The sequence below is a fragment of the Lynx canadensis genome, chromosome A1, assembly GCF_007474595.2.
Source record: "Lynx canadensis isolate LIC74 chromosome A1, mLynCan4.pri.v2, whole genome shotgun sequence".
Lineage (NCBI taxonomy): Eukaryota > Metazoa > Chordata > Mammalia > Carnivora > Felidae > Lynx > Lynx canadensis.
The window spans coordinates 222106812-222123285 of record NC_044303.2 but is presented as its reverse complement, the minus strand read 5'-3'; the positions used below and the strand labels follow the sequence as shown (position 1 = coordinate 222123285).

General features: G+C 37.2%; 1 pseudogene; it reads left to right on the top strand.

Moving 5' to 3' along the window:
• Window positions 1-3632: 3632 nt before the first annotated feature.
• Window positions 3633-4743, top strand: LOC115525134 (annotated as a pseudogene).
• Window positions 4744-16474: the final 11731 nt, after the last annotated feature.

Here is a 16474-nt window from a genome sequence, read left to right as displayed (position 1 = left end):
GCACTTCTGACTATCTGAACCTGAATTTAAATTAAATGAAATATAATTAAAATTTGGGGGTGGGGGCCTTATTCACACTAGCCACATTTCAAATGCTCATTGTCTTATGTGGCCAATGACTAGCATACTGGACCGTGCAGAAGAATTTTTCAATCTTTGAAGAAAATTCTACCAGATAGCATTGCTCATACTAGATTTTATCAGTGTGTGAAAAAAACCTAGTAAATTACTCCTCTCTTGAAACTGAAATATTAATCAATCACATTTACCATATTATTGTATCTAGCTAGGAATTCTTTACTTTCAAAAGAGTTATTATTTTTAAAAATCCACCAAAAGCTCAAAAATAACATTTGAGAAGTAAATTTAAATCCAGCAGTCTTACTATTTACTTAAAAATAGTATAAATATGGTAATGTGAAAAAAGACAATGAACCTCTGATTTATCTATGCTGATGACAGACAGAAATAAATTAGGTTCATTTTGATAGGAGAGATTTAATTAAGACAAATAATTTGACACTGCTTATGTCTATAAAGCACAATGTAAATTGAGGATCAGGCTAATTTGATGACCATGAATAAGCCAATAAAAGAAAGGATAAAAAAAAAAAACTATTACCTCCAATATCAATTTGGGATATAGCAGTTGACTCTATCTGGTTAATACAATTATTAATTTGTAGAGTTAAAGCCAAGGATGTTCGGACAGTTAAAATGTATATTATTCAGAAATAAAAACTGACTCCTTACTTTGGCAAAATACATAAATAATGGGAAAATATTATTCTTTACATTTAAGAAATACCTTAAAATTCATTGTTTCAAGAAAATGTTTACCAAATTCAAAACCACTAAATAACATTTAAAAAATTGTTGTAATGTGGAAATGTAATGTGGAAATGGGTCAAAATGGGTTTGGTGTATTTAGTGAATGATTCAGGATGGAAAAAAAAAAACAGCAATTTTATCAATTTACATATTACCAAATTGAGAAGTTCTTTGACATTTCAAAACTATCAACCTCAATGGAAGCAAAAGACATTTCTCTTTCAAAATACAAAGGCCTCATCCCAGTAGATCTCAAGGACACCCAAGTCCGGATCCTATTGAGAGTGTTCTTGGAAATTTACCTTGTAATGTCCTTTCAGAAAATAACCACACAGAAAATCTGAGGTAGTTATCAGCTGCACACATCAAATAAGCATGTGGAAAAATGGGCAGTCTCCAAAATAAAAAGGGTGGTGAACAGAATTTTAAAAATATCGTGAAAAAGTCTAACATTTTCTGAGTTTTCTGAAAGAATGTGATGTTCTTACATGTGATCTGAATCAAGCAATATCATCTGGGTGCTTCTAGGGAGCTTGAAGATTCTCTTTACTAATGAATATGTGCCAATTTTAATGTGATGAGGGAGCGTTATGAAGACAACTAATTTCTTGTATTCTTTTCCTGTATAAATTTGCATTAAAACTGTCACCATTGAGACAACAGAAAAAGAACAATTATCATCGCTGACCTCATCATCATAGTACTGATGAGAACCAACTCTGCTCAGAAGTTAAAACCCACAAGAGGGAGCAAAATGTGCCATGATGAGATCCATCACTTTGGCCTTTAGGTTATTTTGAGCTGAAGGCAATGAAAACCCAGCAGACTCAGGACAAACTTTTTACCTCTCCTTTAATTGCCTAAAAGGATTTAGATAGGGAACCTGTACCAGGAAGACAGTTATAAACAGAAATAACTTTATTTATAAGACTTATCTGTATGGCATGGTATACCTCTGTTTACCAAGCATTTCCTCTTCTCATCTTCACCTGAATAGTCTTCCTCTTCTTTGAAGTTCCAGACCTTTACTTTCTCCTTAGCTCAAGACTGTACATAAGCCCCAATTGCCTGATTGCCTTTGAGTTTTTATGTCTTTGTGGGATCCCCCCTCTATATGTACATCATTAGCTTTGTTCTCTCCTATTGTTCTGTCTTATGTCAATTTAATTATTACACCAGCTAGTAAATGTAGAATGGAAGAAGAGAAAAGTTTTTTGCCCCTAGATCTATGTCAGAGAGAAGAGGAATTTGTGTCTGATGTTCATCCTTATGGATATAAGACTGGGTTCTTAAAAATAGGCTAGTATAATGGAAAGTAGTAGAGGACACATGTAGAATGGTGTGCCATTGAAGTATGCATAGCATGGAACAGAAAGCAAATTAAAAAGTTTTGTGCATGGGATTCTTCCAGGCTGTACAAATAATAGAAAAAGCTCGATAAAGAAGTGGGAACTGAGTTGTTCCTTGAACTATAATAAAGGAGAAGTTTAAAATGCGAATTAACGTGCAGGAAGATGTATGTTTGATCTGGATTTACTGACTGTTAATGCAAAATGCTGGAACAGATATTCTCCACAATTAATTATGATAGCCACAGTCCATTTAAAATGGGAAATCATTATCCTTTTGAACCTCCTCTATCATCCAAGTCAATTCTAGTCTCTAAGTTTGTATTAGTTCCCCACTGCCACTGTAACAAATTACCACCAACAGGGTTTTTAAAACAACATCAATATATTACCTTACAGTTCTAGAGGTCAGAATTCCAAAATCAGTTTCACTGGACTAAAATCAATGTATCAGCAGAAACATGTTCCTTCTGGATTCTCTAGAGGCAAACAACTTTCAGCCTTTAGAAAGACTGCCCTTTTTCCTTGGCTTGTGTCCCTGTTTTACCCTAACCTCTGTTTCCATCCTCACATCACCTTTGACTCTGACACTCTGCCTCCCTCTTATAAGGACCTTTGTGATTATATCCGGTCATCCTGGATAACCCAGGATAATCTTTCTATTTCAATATCCTTAGATTAATCACATCTGCAAAGTGCCTTTTCCCATGTAAGGTAAAATATGCCTTATTTTATAACACAACTATATATGGTGGATCTACATTCACTCTGTGAATGATTTGATAATATCTGGTATCTGCTCCAAAGTATATTTGTAAATATTTGTGAATATATACACATATATTTAATTATTCTGCTTTTGTTTTTAAATTTGAAAAAAACAACTCCCTTGCTTGATAGCAACTCCTTTGCTGGAGGGCTAGTTTTAAAGCTAAGAAGCTGATTTATCTATCTGAAAGTATTTTCTAGAGGTGAATCACATAACCTTCCATTGATGACATTTTTTTTCTTGGTATGAACCAAATATATAATTGCTAGAATAAAAGGAATGTGGCAATAACCTGGAGGCCATGAGCTTGAAAATCTACAGAAATGCTTAAAATATGTTTTACATTATTCTACTGTTTTAATTGTGGATTTTGACTGCTTAATCTAAAACTAAGTCAATGGTCTTATTTTGTAAAATATTCCCTTCTAATCATTCCAACTGAACATTCATTGAATTAACATTTTTTTTTTACTGTCCTCCATTTTACTACAAGCACACACATAATAGTAAAATCATAATATAGGTATATATTGTACATTTCATTATTTTCATTCTAATGAAACCCAGAATAATGAGGAAAGGGGATTTTAAAGAAATATAAATACCCCAATGCCCCCATTTCATGATCTTGTCCAGTAAAAGGTTATTTTATTTTTACAACTGTTCAAGTATTGACATACGAGATGAAGCAAGACGCCACAAGAAATGCTACCTACACTGTGGATCGTGAAGGTTATGTGCATGTGGTAGGATTTAATCTCTTTGAGAGTAGAGATTCAGGAAACCTTAATTGCATATGGCGGCAGTAATTATGTGGTCACTGGCAGGTGTACAGTTCAGATATTGTACAGACATTGAAGGAATTCAGTATAAAACACTATGAACATTTCAGCATGGTGTCAGAGTCGATGGAATAGCTTGGAGCCCAGAAACTAGATGTGATTCATCGCCTCCAATAATCAAATTTTGTACTTCAGCTGCTGATATGAAACTACGGTTATTGACTTCAGATCTTCAAGACAAAAATGAATACAAGGTTTTAGAGGGCCATTCAGATTTCATTAATGGTTTGGTGTTTGAGCCCAAAGAGAGCCAAGAAATTACAAGTGTGAGTGATGATCATACCTCAGGATTTGGAAGTTGGAAGGAATGCAGACAGCTCATTTTGTTCTTCATTCCCCTGGAATGAATGGCATCCTGAGGAACTTTTAAGCTGATGGTTGCAGGGAAGGGAACAAGCCGGTTTTATGATCTTTCAGCTCAACAGGCTATCTTATCTCTTGAATTGAACAGATGCCATTAATGCCAGCCCACTGGTGCTTCAAAAACACCTTCAAAGTTGGAGCCGTTTCAGGAAATGACTGGTTAATTTGGGATATTACTCGAACCAGTTATCCTCAAGATAAGAGACCTGTCCATATGGATCAAGCCTGCTTATTCAGGTGGTCTACAGTTAATGAGAACTTGTTTGCAACCACTGGTTATCCTGGCAAAATGGCAAGCTAGTTTCAAATTCATCACTTAGGACACCCTCAGCCTGTCCTCATTGGTTCTGTAGTCATCAGATCTGGCTTTTCCTGGAATAGAATTCTCTCACTATGTGCCATTGGAGGATGGTACAAGTTGTTGTTTTTGGGTAACTGAAATGTAAAACAAATTTTCTGTGTACCTTAGTCCATAGACTTTGTATTTTTAATACATACTTTGGAGAACTCCCTATTTTTATGTCAAATATACTGTAAGCTCTAGAAATGTCCCAATTGTTGCTTTTGTTAAATAAAATGTTAATGGTTTGAAAAAAAAGAAAAAAAAGAAATATAAACAACAGAATATCCACATATTAATATCAAAATATGGATGTTTATCACCACTTCAATAAAAACCAATTGTCTTAAAAATTTGTTTCCTAAAATATTTTAATTCACTATTTGATACTTCTGGAATATAATCAGCAGATTAGTATAAATAATGATGTCTATCCCTTGACTTAAGATTCTAAGAAAATCAGTTTTTCTCTCATAGTGAAAGAAATCACAGCTACTCTGAAAAAGGATGATTTATTATAGCTGTGGTTAAACTCAGGATCCCATTGTAAAAAACAATATTGAAAACTCAAACATTTTATATAATTAGGAAAATTGTGGAAAAAATGTTCATATAATAGACTACAAAATCAGTATTTTTAACTTTTGATAATTTATTCAAAGTTAAGGCAGTTAGTTAATAGATGGCATTAAAATCCTGGCTTGTTGAAAAAAAAAATTATGGTCCAAATATACCTTCAAAAGTCAGTGACTGCCTTCCCCCCCCCCTTTTTTTTTTCTTTTTGCAATTTTCCTGTGTATGTCTTTTTAGAGAATCAGGACAATTTTCTTCTAGCTTTCTAACTATGATTTCAAACTCAAGTAATTATGTTGTGCTTTCCATGATTCCTTCTGGCTTTCTAACTATGATTTCAAACTCAAGTAATTATGTTGTGTTTTTCATGATTCCAAGTATAATTTTAGTTGTAAAATGTCTACTTATTAAATATTCTTGTAGCAAAATAATTACATAGTAAAGAAAAGCAACTCAAACACCAAAAAAGAAATGATGAATTATTGCTTCCAACAACTAAGTAGTACTCCTATCTCATTGTATACATTTTTGGAGAATGGAACTTCTACAAAAGTGAGGTCTGAATTTTCATCCATGTGTGAGGAGTCTGAGAATGACTGGAACAGGGGACACAGACATGGCTTTACTTATAGCTGTTAGCAATAAAAACTTTAAATGCTTGGTTCCTGGATGTAAAGAGAGGAAATGCAAGAGATTTTTTCTCCAAGGAAGTCTAAAAACACAAGAGTAGTTATTTTATAAAATAGGATCCTAAGTGACAAACTGAGTGGCTATATTTAAAATGCCACTTTCATAGTATGTTACTCATGATTACATTATTATATTTATTCATTAAATTATAAAAGACTTTTCAGTAGAGAAAATAACACTGGTGAATGAAAGAAAGGTACACAAAATAATCTATAATATACTACCTTCTGGTTCTGATTTTGTTTACCTTTCCTACCCATTTTTTCAACTTTGGCCCCCTCATTGCTTTCTTTTCCTTTTATGTATTTGCATTATTAAAAGGCAAAATGAATAGTATGAGGCACAGATATGACTGAGGTCTCAGTGACTTCTATTTACATCCAATTGTGACACAAGATAATTTCTGTGATATTCCTGCATTTCATTCTCTTAATATTGCTGTGATTATGTGTGGGTATAATCAGGCATCTCAGTTTAAGGCTACACTCCATTTGTAGCCATCTACTTGGAGAGGATAATGAGATTTATCCACAGTGAATCAGTGAATCAGTCTTAAGAATGGATAAGGAGTCTGGAGTCTAATCATAGGTCATCTTTGACTGGAAGGGGTTGAGAACTGAAGGGAAATCAGTGTCCTATTCAAGGTGTAAAGAACACCTCTGGTTCCAAACTTGAGTATGCATATTGTAAGTGAATTATCAGTGTAATCATTTTAAGTCAGTTGTGATGTAAACAATCCCAACACGAATTATTACATCAAATTATTTATCAACACTGTGTAGTTGAGATAGCATACTGAATGCTTTAGTGATAGCATAAGTAGTGCACAGGCCAACTTTCATTCAAATTCAGTTAAACATTATTTGTGGACCTCTTCACTGCTGAAACAATGCTCATGTGTTCAAAAGCAGATTTAGTGAAAAAGTCCTATGTTAGACAGCTTGCATGCATAGGAGCAATCTTACTCGAAACAGAAGTCTAGATAAAGATTATCGCTGAATTCGAAATGATTTTCTTATGATTTGTTTCCTACTCATTGACTTTCTATTCAGCCTAACACACCAACACAAAATTTCACTAGGCTATACATTTATGAATTATCTTGCGGGGAAGGTTCAAGGCAGCCTTAATAATTAATAAGTAACTGTTGAAGATGAGGCTTAGGCTGTCACATGTAAAATGAGCCCATAGTGACTTGTGAAATCCTAAAACTATCATGAAAATAAAAAGTAGCACCAATTATGTGTACAAGTTGATATTTAAGAGGTTTCATATGACAGTTTTCAAATAAATAGCATATTGTGAATGTAAGACAAGTAGGCTTAGGGATTTATTAATCAATTCAATTTCCATAACATGAACCAGAAAATGTAAAGGGATTTAATTCCATGCTGTATTTGATTTAAAATATATTTTCAAATTATCAAACTCCATGATACAAATACATTAGAATAACACAAATATATTTATCCCACTCAGGTTATATACATTAATCCATTGTTATTAGGGAAAAAATGTAACTTGTTTAACTAGTATGAGTTAAATAGATATGAGCCATCAACTGAGGGATTTGAAATTATATTCCAGATCTGGTTTTGGTTCTAAAGGCTCTTCATTTTCAGAGATAACAAATTTCCTTTTCCTGATACATACACATACACATATATGTACATTCATATACATGTATACTATATATGTATGCATGTGTGTTTTAAATGCAAACCAGAACTTAGGCATATACAAAAGAAAGAGGTAAGGTTTTAATGATTTCAAGAAAGTGTAGAATAATGATGGTATTGAATTGCTTTTCACTTTCAAACCAAATTAGAAGCCGTAGGAAATAAAATAATGATAATGGGGCTCTTTAATTAAAATAACCAATTAAAATCATACAACTACCAAGAGGAAAAAATATACAGTAAAAATGATACGAATCTGTAATATCTTAAATTGAGTTTACTTTGGAATGCCACTGAAACTCAAATATAATATGATTTTCCAGGCAGTGATTTTGCTGTGACTATGCACGCATGCATGTACAAACACACACACACACACACACAGTGAATGAATGAATGCTGAGGCTGAATAAACAGGATGACCAAACTACACACACAAAGGACATAATAAGAATACAACTCTCTTCTCTTCCCACCCCAACACCCACTTTACCCAAGTAAGCTATTCTGTGGAATTCATCCTTTCCTTCTCCCTGGATGAAATCTAGGGCATGGAACAAGGAATATTCTGATCACATTTAGTTAATTAAAACCTGTGCTTAATCTAGTCAACAGAAATTGCACTTTAGTTCAGTCAATTTTTATAACTGATATATCCTGTCATGTGTAAAAACAAATATATAAAAAAAAACTGCAGCCTTTTCCTTCCTACATCCAAATATCCCTCACCACCTCCAAAGACAGAAAAAGGATGAAACCTGGAGGAGAGATGAATGAAGGGCAGGAAAGCTGTACTTTCGCACCATCGTGGTGATCTAGCATCCATACCCTGTGGGCATGAATGCTCTATGAAGGTTGGCCTTTCTTTCAGGTGGCACTGTGTCAATTCCTTATCGCTCCCTCCCCAATCCTAAAATCACCTGGGTATCCTACCTGAAGTTTCTTCTACATAGACAGACGTGTTCTTTCACAGACAAATTGGTGGGCTACCTACATGTCATTTGTAAGCTGCGTAGCATCCCAGGGTTTACTTCTAGCTTCCTTCCCCTGACATCACCTAGCCTTCCTCGAATGACCCAGGGTGTCTCTCTCTAAGGTTCCCTGAAAAATACTCACCCATCCTCTGTTCTAAGAAATGCTGGACAAGCAGGAAGTCCCCACTCAAGCAACTTCTATTCATTCTGTCCATGCAAAAATTGCCAGTCCTAAACTCTCAGCCTGTGGAATGTCTGACATATCTCTTGTGCCCTTGAAGTTCAGGAGATACATGCCAGTTCTCCAAACAGATACATCAAAGCCACTCTCCCTGGGTTTGTGGGTCTAAAATGAACTGAAGCACTTCCAAAAAATCCTCTCTGGATCTCAAACTCTGTGACTACTTCAATATTGAATCTTCTATAACTTCCAAAGGGTAAAATGCCAAGTTTCAAAACCAGTATCTTATGAATACTTTTGATAGCACTGTCTGGGGTGGTATTTGAGAACATGTGGATAACTGATTTACATTATCTTCAACCAAAAATGAAACTGAAAAGCCTCCACTTTAACACCTGTTCAGCTCCTTTGTAGTTTATCTGTATGTAGCTTGGGCAGAATATTTATAAGCAAATATAAAAATTAAAAGATAGGAAGGTTTCCTTCTTATATAGAAAAGTTCTTACCTAGAAGGAACCCAGAAGGAATCAAACATTGCACATGGTGTATAGGTAAGCAACACCAGAAATAAACCTTTGGATTTGCTGAATACAGCCATGTTCATGCAATGGGTTGATTTATCTCTTCAAACTATATATTTTTCAAAATCACTTGTACTCAAATAATGACCATCTACAACATACCCATAACATGTATATATTTCAAATTTGAAAGTATTCTTCAAGTTTTAATCATGGAATATGAAGATTTAATAATGTAACTTCTTAGGTCTAACCAGATTAAAATATAAATAACCAATCAATTGAAATAACCAATTTCCATTTCTGAGAGCTATCACTAAAATAAATGTTCGTCTCCCTAATAAGTGTGTTCCCTATCAATAATGCTAACCACAAACATACATATGAGAAATTCCTTCCTTGCGTTAGCATGTAGTTTCCAACGTGTACTCTTTTATACTGCAAAGGAATGTTTATTCTCTTATATTACTGAACACAGTAATTATGAGATAGGAGGCTATGTTCTTCTTGCATAAGGCCCTAATTCCAGAGGTTTACCTAAGTTTTTAGGTGTTGTTTTCCTATCCATAGACTACTCTTCTTTTTTTTTTTAATTTTTGTTATTAATGTTTAATTTATTTTTGAGAGAGAGAGAGACAGAGTGTGAGCGGGTGAGGGGCAGAGACAGAGGGAGACAAGGAATCTAAAGCAGGCTCCAAGCCCCGAGCTGTCAGCACAGAGCCCAATGTGGGGCTCGAACCCACGAACTGCTAGGGCATGACCTGAATGAAGTCGGACGCTTAACCAACTGAGCCACCCAGGCGCCCCATAGACTACTCTTCTGTATTCAACTTGTTCCAAATACGCTTCGTTACACAATTCTGTACAGATAATTATTTAGACAAGTTACTCTAGTATGATTTGGTTACTTTTGTCAATTCGGTAATTGACGCCTTTTGTCAATTTTCCTCGTATTTTCTAAATTTTGAAGGCAAATTAAACAAAATTAAACAGGACAACAAGAACGTATTTGAGAAATAAACGTGCAGAAGATGGCGGGGTAGGAGGACGCTGGGCTCACCGCGCCTCCTGATCACTTAGATTCCACCCACACCTGCCTAAATAACCCAGAAAACCGCCAGAAGACACAGAACGGACTCTCCGGAGCCAAGCACAGAGGAGAGGCCCACGGAAGAGGGTAGGAAGGGCGGAGAGACGGTGCCCACTCCAGGGACTGGCGGGAGGGAGCCAGGGCGGAGGGGCGGCCCCCCGAACAAGCAGAGCCCCCGAGTCTGGCTGGCAAAAGCGGAGGGGCCGGACCGAGTGTGTTCCCACAGCAAGCGGGACTTGACATCTGGAAAGTTGTAAGCTAACAGCTCTGCTCGGAGAATGGGAGGGCTGGAGGATGACAGGAGGGAGAGTTGTTGAGCCCCAGATGACAGAGTTCAGCTTGGCGGGGAACAAAGGCGCTCACCAGCGCCATCTCCCTCGCCCATCCCCCAGCCAAAATCCCAAAGGGAACCAGTTCCTGCCAGGGAACTTGCTTGCACCGCACAAACACCCAACGCTGTGCTTCTGCGGATCCACCCCTGAGGCGGGTCTGACTCCCTCCCGGTGCCACAGCGCGCCTCCCAGAGCTGATCTCGGAAGGAAAAGAGAGCTGAGCCTGCCTCTCCCGCCCCTGTGCACCGATCCACCCCAGCTAATACGCCAGATCCCCAGCACCACAAGCCTGGCAGTGTGCAAGGAGCCCAGACGGGCCACGCCACCCCACAGTGAATCCCACCCCGAGGAGAGGGGAAGAGAAGGCACACGCCAGTCTGACTGTGGCCCCAGCGGTGGGCTGGGGGCAGACATCAGGGCTGACTGCGGCCCTGCCCACCAACGCAAGTTATCAAGACAGCACAGGGGAAGTGCCCCACAGTTCCGCACCACTCCAGGGACTATCCAAAATGAAGAAAGGGAAGAATTCCCCTCAGAAAAAGGTCCAGGAAATAACAACAGCTAACGAACTGATCAAAAATGATTTAAACAATATAACAGAAAGTGAATTTAGAATAATAGTCATAAAATTAATCGCTGGGCTTGAAAACAGTATAAAGGACAGCAGAGAATCTCTTGCTACAGAGACCAAGGGACTAAGGAACAGCCAGGAGGAGCTAAAAAATGCTATCACTGAGCTGCAAATTAAAATGGAGACAACTACGGCTCAGATTGAAGAGGCAGAGGAGAGAAGAGGTGAACTAGAAGATAAAATTATGGAAAAAGAAGAAGCTGAGAAAAAGAGAGATAAAAAAATCCAGGAGTATGAGGGGAAAATTAGAGAACTAAATGATGCACTAAAGAGAAATAATCTATGCATAATTGGTATTCCAGAGGAGGAAGAGAGAGGGAAAGGTGCTGAAGGTGTGCTTGAAGAAATCACAGCTGAGAACTTCCCGGATCTGGGGAAGGAAAAAGGCACTGAAATCCAAGAGGCACAGAGAACTCCCTTCAGACATAACTTGAATCGATCTTCTGCATGGCATATCATAGTGAAACTGGCAAAATACAAGGATAAAGAGAAAATTCTGAAAGCAGCAAGGGGTAAACGTGCTCTAACATATAAAGGGAGACCTATAAGACTCGTGACGGATCTCTCTACTGAAACTTGGCAGGCCAGAAAGGAATGGCAGGAGATCTTCAATGTGATGAACAGAAAAAATATGCAGCCGAGAATCCTTTATCCAGCAAGTCTGTCATTTAGAACAGAAGGAGAGATAAAGGTCTTTCCAAACAAACGAAAACTGAAGGAATTTGTCACCACTAAATCAGCCCTACAAGAGATCCTAAGGGGGATCCTGTGAGACAAAGTAACACAGACATCGCTACAAGCATGAAACCTACAGACATCACAATGACTCTAAACCCGTATCTTTCCAAAATAACACTGAATGTAAATGGATTAAATGTGCCAATCAAAAGACATAGGGTATCAGAATGGATAAAAAAACAAGACCCATCTATTTGCTGTCTACAAGAGACTCATTTTAGACCTGAGGACACCTTCAGATTGAGAGTGAGGGAATGGAGAACTATTTCTCATGCCACTAGAAGTCAAAAGAAAGCTGGAGTAGTCATACTTATATCAGATGAATTAGACTTTCAGTTAAAGGCTGTAGCAAGAGATGGAGAAGGGCATTATATAATAATCACAGGGCCTATCCATCAGGAAGAGCTAACAATTATAAATGTCTATGCGCCAAATACGGGAGCCCCCAAATATATAAAACAATTAATCACAAACATAAGCAACCTTATTGATAAGAATGTGGTAATTGCAGGGGACTTTAACACTCCACTTACAGAAATGGATAGATCATCTAGACACATGGTCAATAAAGAAACAAGGGCCCTGAATGATACATTGGATCAGATGGACTTGACAGATATATTTAGAACTCTGCATCCCAAAGCAACAGAATATACTTTCTTCTCGAGTGCACATGGAACATTCTCCAAGATAGATTACATACGGGTCACAAAACAGCCCTTCATAAGTAGATAAGAATTGAAATCATACCATGCATACTTTCAGACCAATGCTATGAAGCTTGAAATCAACCACAGGAAAAAGTCTGGAAAACCTCCAAAAGCATGGAGGTTTAAAGAACACCCTACTAACGAATGAGTGGGTCAACCAGGCAATTAGAGAAGAAATTAAAAAAATATATGGAAACAAACGAAAATGAAAATACAACAATCCAAACGCTTTGGGATGCAGGGAAGGCAGTCCTGAGAGGAAAATACATTGCAATCCAGGCCTATCCCAGGAAACAAGAAAAATTCCAAATACAAAATCTAACAGCACACCTAAAGGAAATAGAAGCAGAACAGCAAAGACAGCCTAAACCCAGCAGAAGAAGAGAAATAATAAAGATCAGAGCAGAAATAAACAATATAGAATCTAAAAAAACTGTAGAGCAGATCAACGAAACCAAGAGTTGTTTTTTTGAAAAAATAAACAAAATTGATAAACCTGCAGCCAGGCTTCTCAAAAAGAAAAGGGAGATGACCCAAGTAGATAAAATCATGAATGAAAATGGAATCATTACAACCAATCCCTCAGAGATACAAGCAATTATCAGGGAATACTATGAAAAATTATATGGCAACAAACTGGACAAGCTGGAAGAAATGGACAAATTCCTAAACACCCACACACTTCCAAAACTCAATCAGGAGAAAATAGAAAGCTTGAACAACCTATAACCAGTGAAGAAATTGAATCAGTCATCAAAAATCTCCCAACAAATAGGAGTCCAGGACCAGATGGCTTCCCAGGGGAGTTCTACCAGACGTTTAAAGCAGAGATAATACCTATCCTTCTCAGGCTATTCCAAAAAAATAGAAAGGGAAGGAAAACTTCCAGACTCATTCTATGAAGCCAGTATTACTTCGATTCCTAAATCCGACAGAGACACAGCAAAAAAAGAGAACTACAGGCCAATATCCTTGATGAATATGGATGCAAAAATTCTCAATAAGATACTAGCAAATCGAATTCAACAGCATATAAAAAGAATTATTCACCATGATCAAGTGGAATTCATTCCTGGGATGCAGGGCTGGTTCAACATTCGCAAATCAATCAATGTGATACATCGCATTAATAAAAGATAAGAACCATATGATCCTGTCAATCGATGCAGAAAAGGCCTTTGACAAAATTCAGCACCCTTTCTTAATAAAAACCCTCGAGAAAGTCGGGATAGAAGGAACATACTTAAAGATCATGAAAGCTATTTCTGAAAAGCCCACAGCTAACATCATCCTCAATGGGGAAAGACTGAGAACTTTTTCCCTGAGATCAGGAACACGACAGGGATGTCCACTCTCACTGCTGTTGTTTAACATAGTGTTGGAAGTTCTAGCATCAGCAATCAGACAACAAAAGGAAATCAAAGGCATCAAAATTGGCAAAGATGAAGTTAAGCTTTCACTTTTGCAGATGACATGAAAAACCCAATAGACTCCACCAGAAGTCTGCTAGAACTGATACATGAATTCAGCAAAGTTGCAGGATACAAAATCAATGTACAGAAATCAGTTGCATTCTTATACACTAATAATGAAGCAACAGAAAGACAAATAAAGAAACTGATCCCATTCACAATTGCACCAAGAAGCATAAAATACCTAGGATAAATCTAACCAAAGATGTAAAAGATCTGTATGCTGAAAACTATAGAAAGCTTATGAAGGTAATTGAAGAAGATTTAAAGAAATGGAAAGACATTCCGTGCTCATGGATTGGAAGAATAAATATTGTCAAAATGTCAATACTACCCAAAGCTATCTACACATTCAATGGAATCCCAATCAAAATTGCACCAGCATTCTTCTCGAAACTAGAACAAGCAATCCTAAAATTCATATGGAACCACAAAAGGCCCCAAATAGCCAAGTAATTTTGAAGAAGAAGACCAAAGCAGAAGGCATCACAATCCCAGACTTTAGCCTCTACTACAAAGCTGTCATCATCAAGACAGCATGGTATTGGCACAAAAACAGACACACAGACCAAGGGAATAGAATAGAAACCCCAAAACTAGACTCACAAACATATGGCCAACTAATCTTTGACAAAGCAGGAAAGAATATCCAATGGAAAAAAAGTCTCTTTAACAAATGGTGCTGGGAGAATTGGACAGCAACATGCAGACGGTTGAAACTAGACCACTTTCTCACACCATTCACAAAGATAAACTCAAAATGGATAAAGGACCTGAATGTGGGACAGGAAACCGTCAAAACCCTAGAGGAGAAAGCAGGAAAAGACCTCTCTGACCTCAGCTGTAGCAATTTCTTACTTGACATATCTCCAAAGGCAAGGGAATTAAAAGCAAAAAAGAACTACTGGGACCTTATGAAGGTAAAAAGCTTCTGCACAGCAAAGGAAACAACCAACAAAACTAAAAGGCAACCAACGGAATGGGAAAAGATATTTGCAAGTGACATATTGGACAAAGGGCTAGTATCCAAAATCTATAAAGAGCTCACCAAACTCCACACCGGAAAAACAAATAACCCAGTGAAGAAATGGGCAGAAGACATGAATAGACACTTCTCTAAAGAAGACATCCAGATGGCCAACAGGCACATGAAAAGATGCTCAACGTTGCTCCTCATCAGGGAAATACAAATCAAAACCACACTCAGGTATCACCTCACGCCAGTCAGAGTGGCCAAAATGAACAAATCAGGAGACTATAGATGCTGGCGAGGATGTGGAGAAACGGGAACCCTCTTGCACTGTTGGTGGGAATGAAAATTGGTGCAGCCACTCTGGAAAACAGTGTGGAGCTTCCTCAAAAAATTAAAAATAGACCTACCCTATGACCCAGCAATAGAACTGCTAGGAATTTACCCAAGGGATAGAGGAGTACTGATGCATAGGGGCACATGTACCCCAATGTTTATAGCAGCACTCTCAACAATAGCCAAATTATGGAAAGAGCCTAAATGTCCATCAACTGATGAATGGATAAAGAAATTGTGGTTTATATACACAATGGAGTACTACATGGCAACGAGAAAGAATGAAATATGGCCCTTTGTAGCAACATGGATGGGACTGGAGAGTGTGATGCTAAGTGAAATAAGCCATACAGAGAAAGACAGATACTATATGGTTTCACTCTTATGTGGATCCTGAGAAACTTAACAGAAACCCATGGGGGAAGGGAAGGAAAAAAAAAAAAAGAGGTTAGAGTGGAAGACAGCCAAAGCATAAGAGACTCTTAAAAACTTAGAACAAACTGAGGGTTGATGGGGGTTGGGAGGGAGGGGAGGGTGGCTGATGGGTATTGAGGAGGGGACCTTTTGGGATGAGCACTGGGTGTTGTATGGAAACCAATTTGACAATAACCTTCATATATTGAAAAAAAAAAGAGAAATAAACTTGCCACTGGTTATAATATACCTAAAATAAAGCCACTTCATTTAAAATAATGATACTAGAGGATATGGACTTAAACATTAGAACATGAAAAAAAGTTGTAAATGTAACAGATAATTAAATAAATAGGAAAAATTAAATCCTTATATTCATCCTGTGAGCTTCATTCATTAATATACCATATAGTTTTAACATTAGTCAATGCATAAGAATTATGTCAATGAGTCCAATTTTCCAGCTCTTTCCCTTACCTCCCCCCAAAATAAATAAAACAGGCAATTCTAAGCCACATAAAATAAGATTCAGCTTCTTAAAGGTCATTCAAAAACAATTAAGTTACGTAGAAGTGTAGATCAAAATGCCATTATCTGGTGAATTATTGTGATAGAGTCAAGTAATTTAAATAATACAGAACATAACAAGGGGACTTAACCCTCTGTATG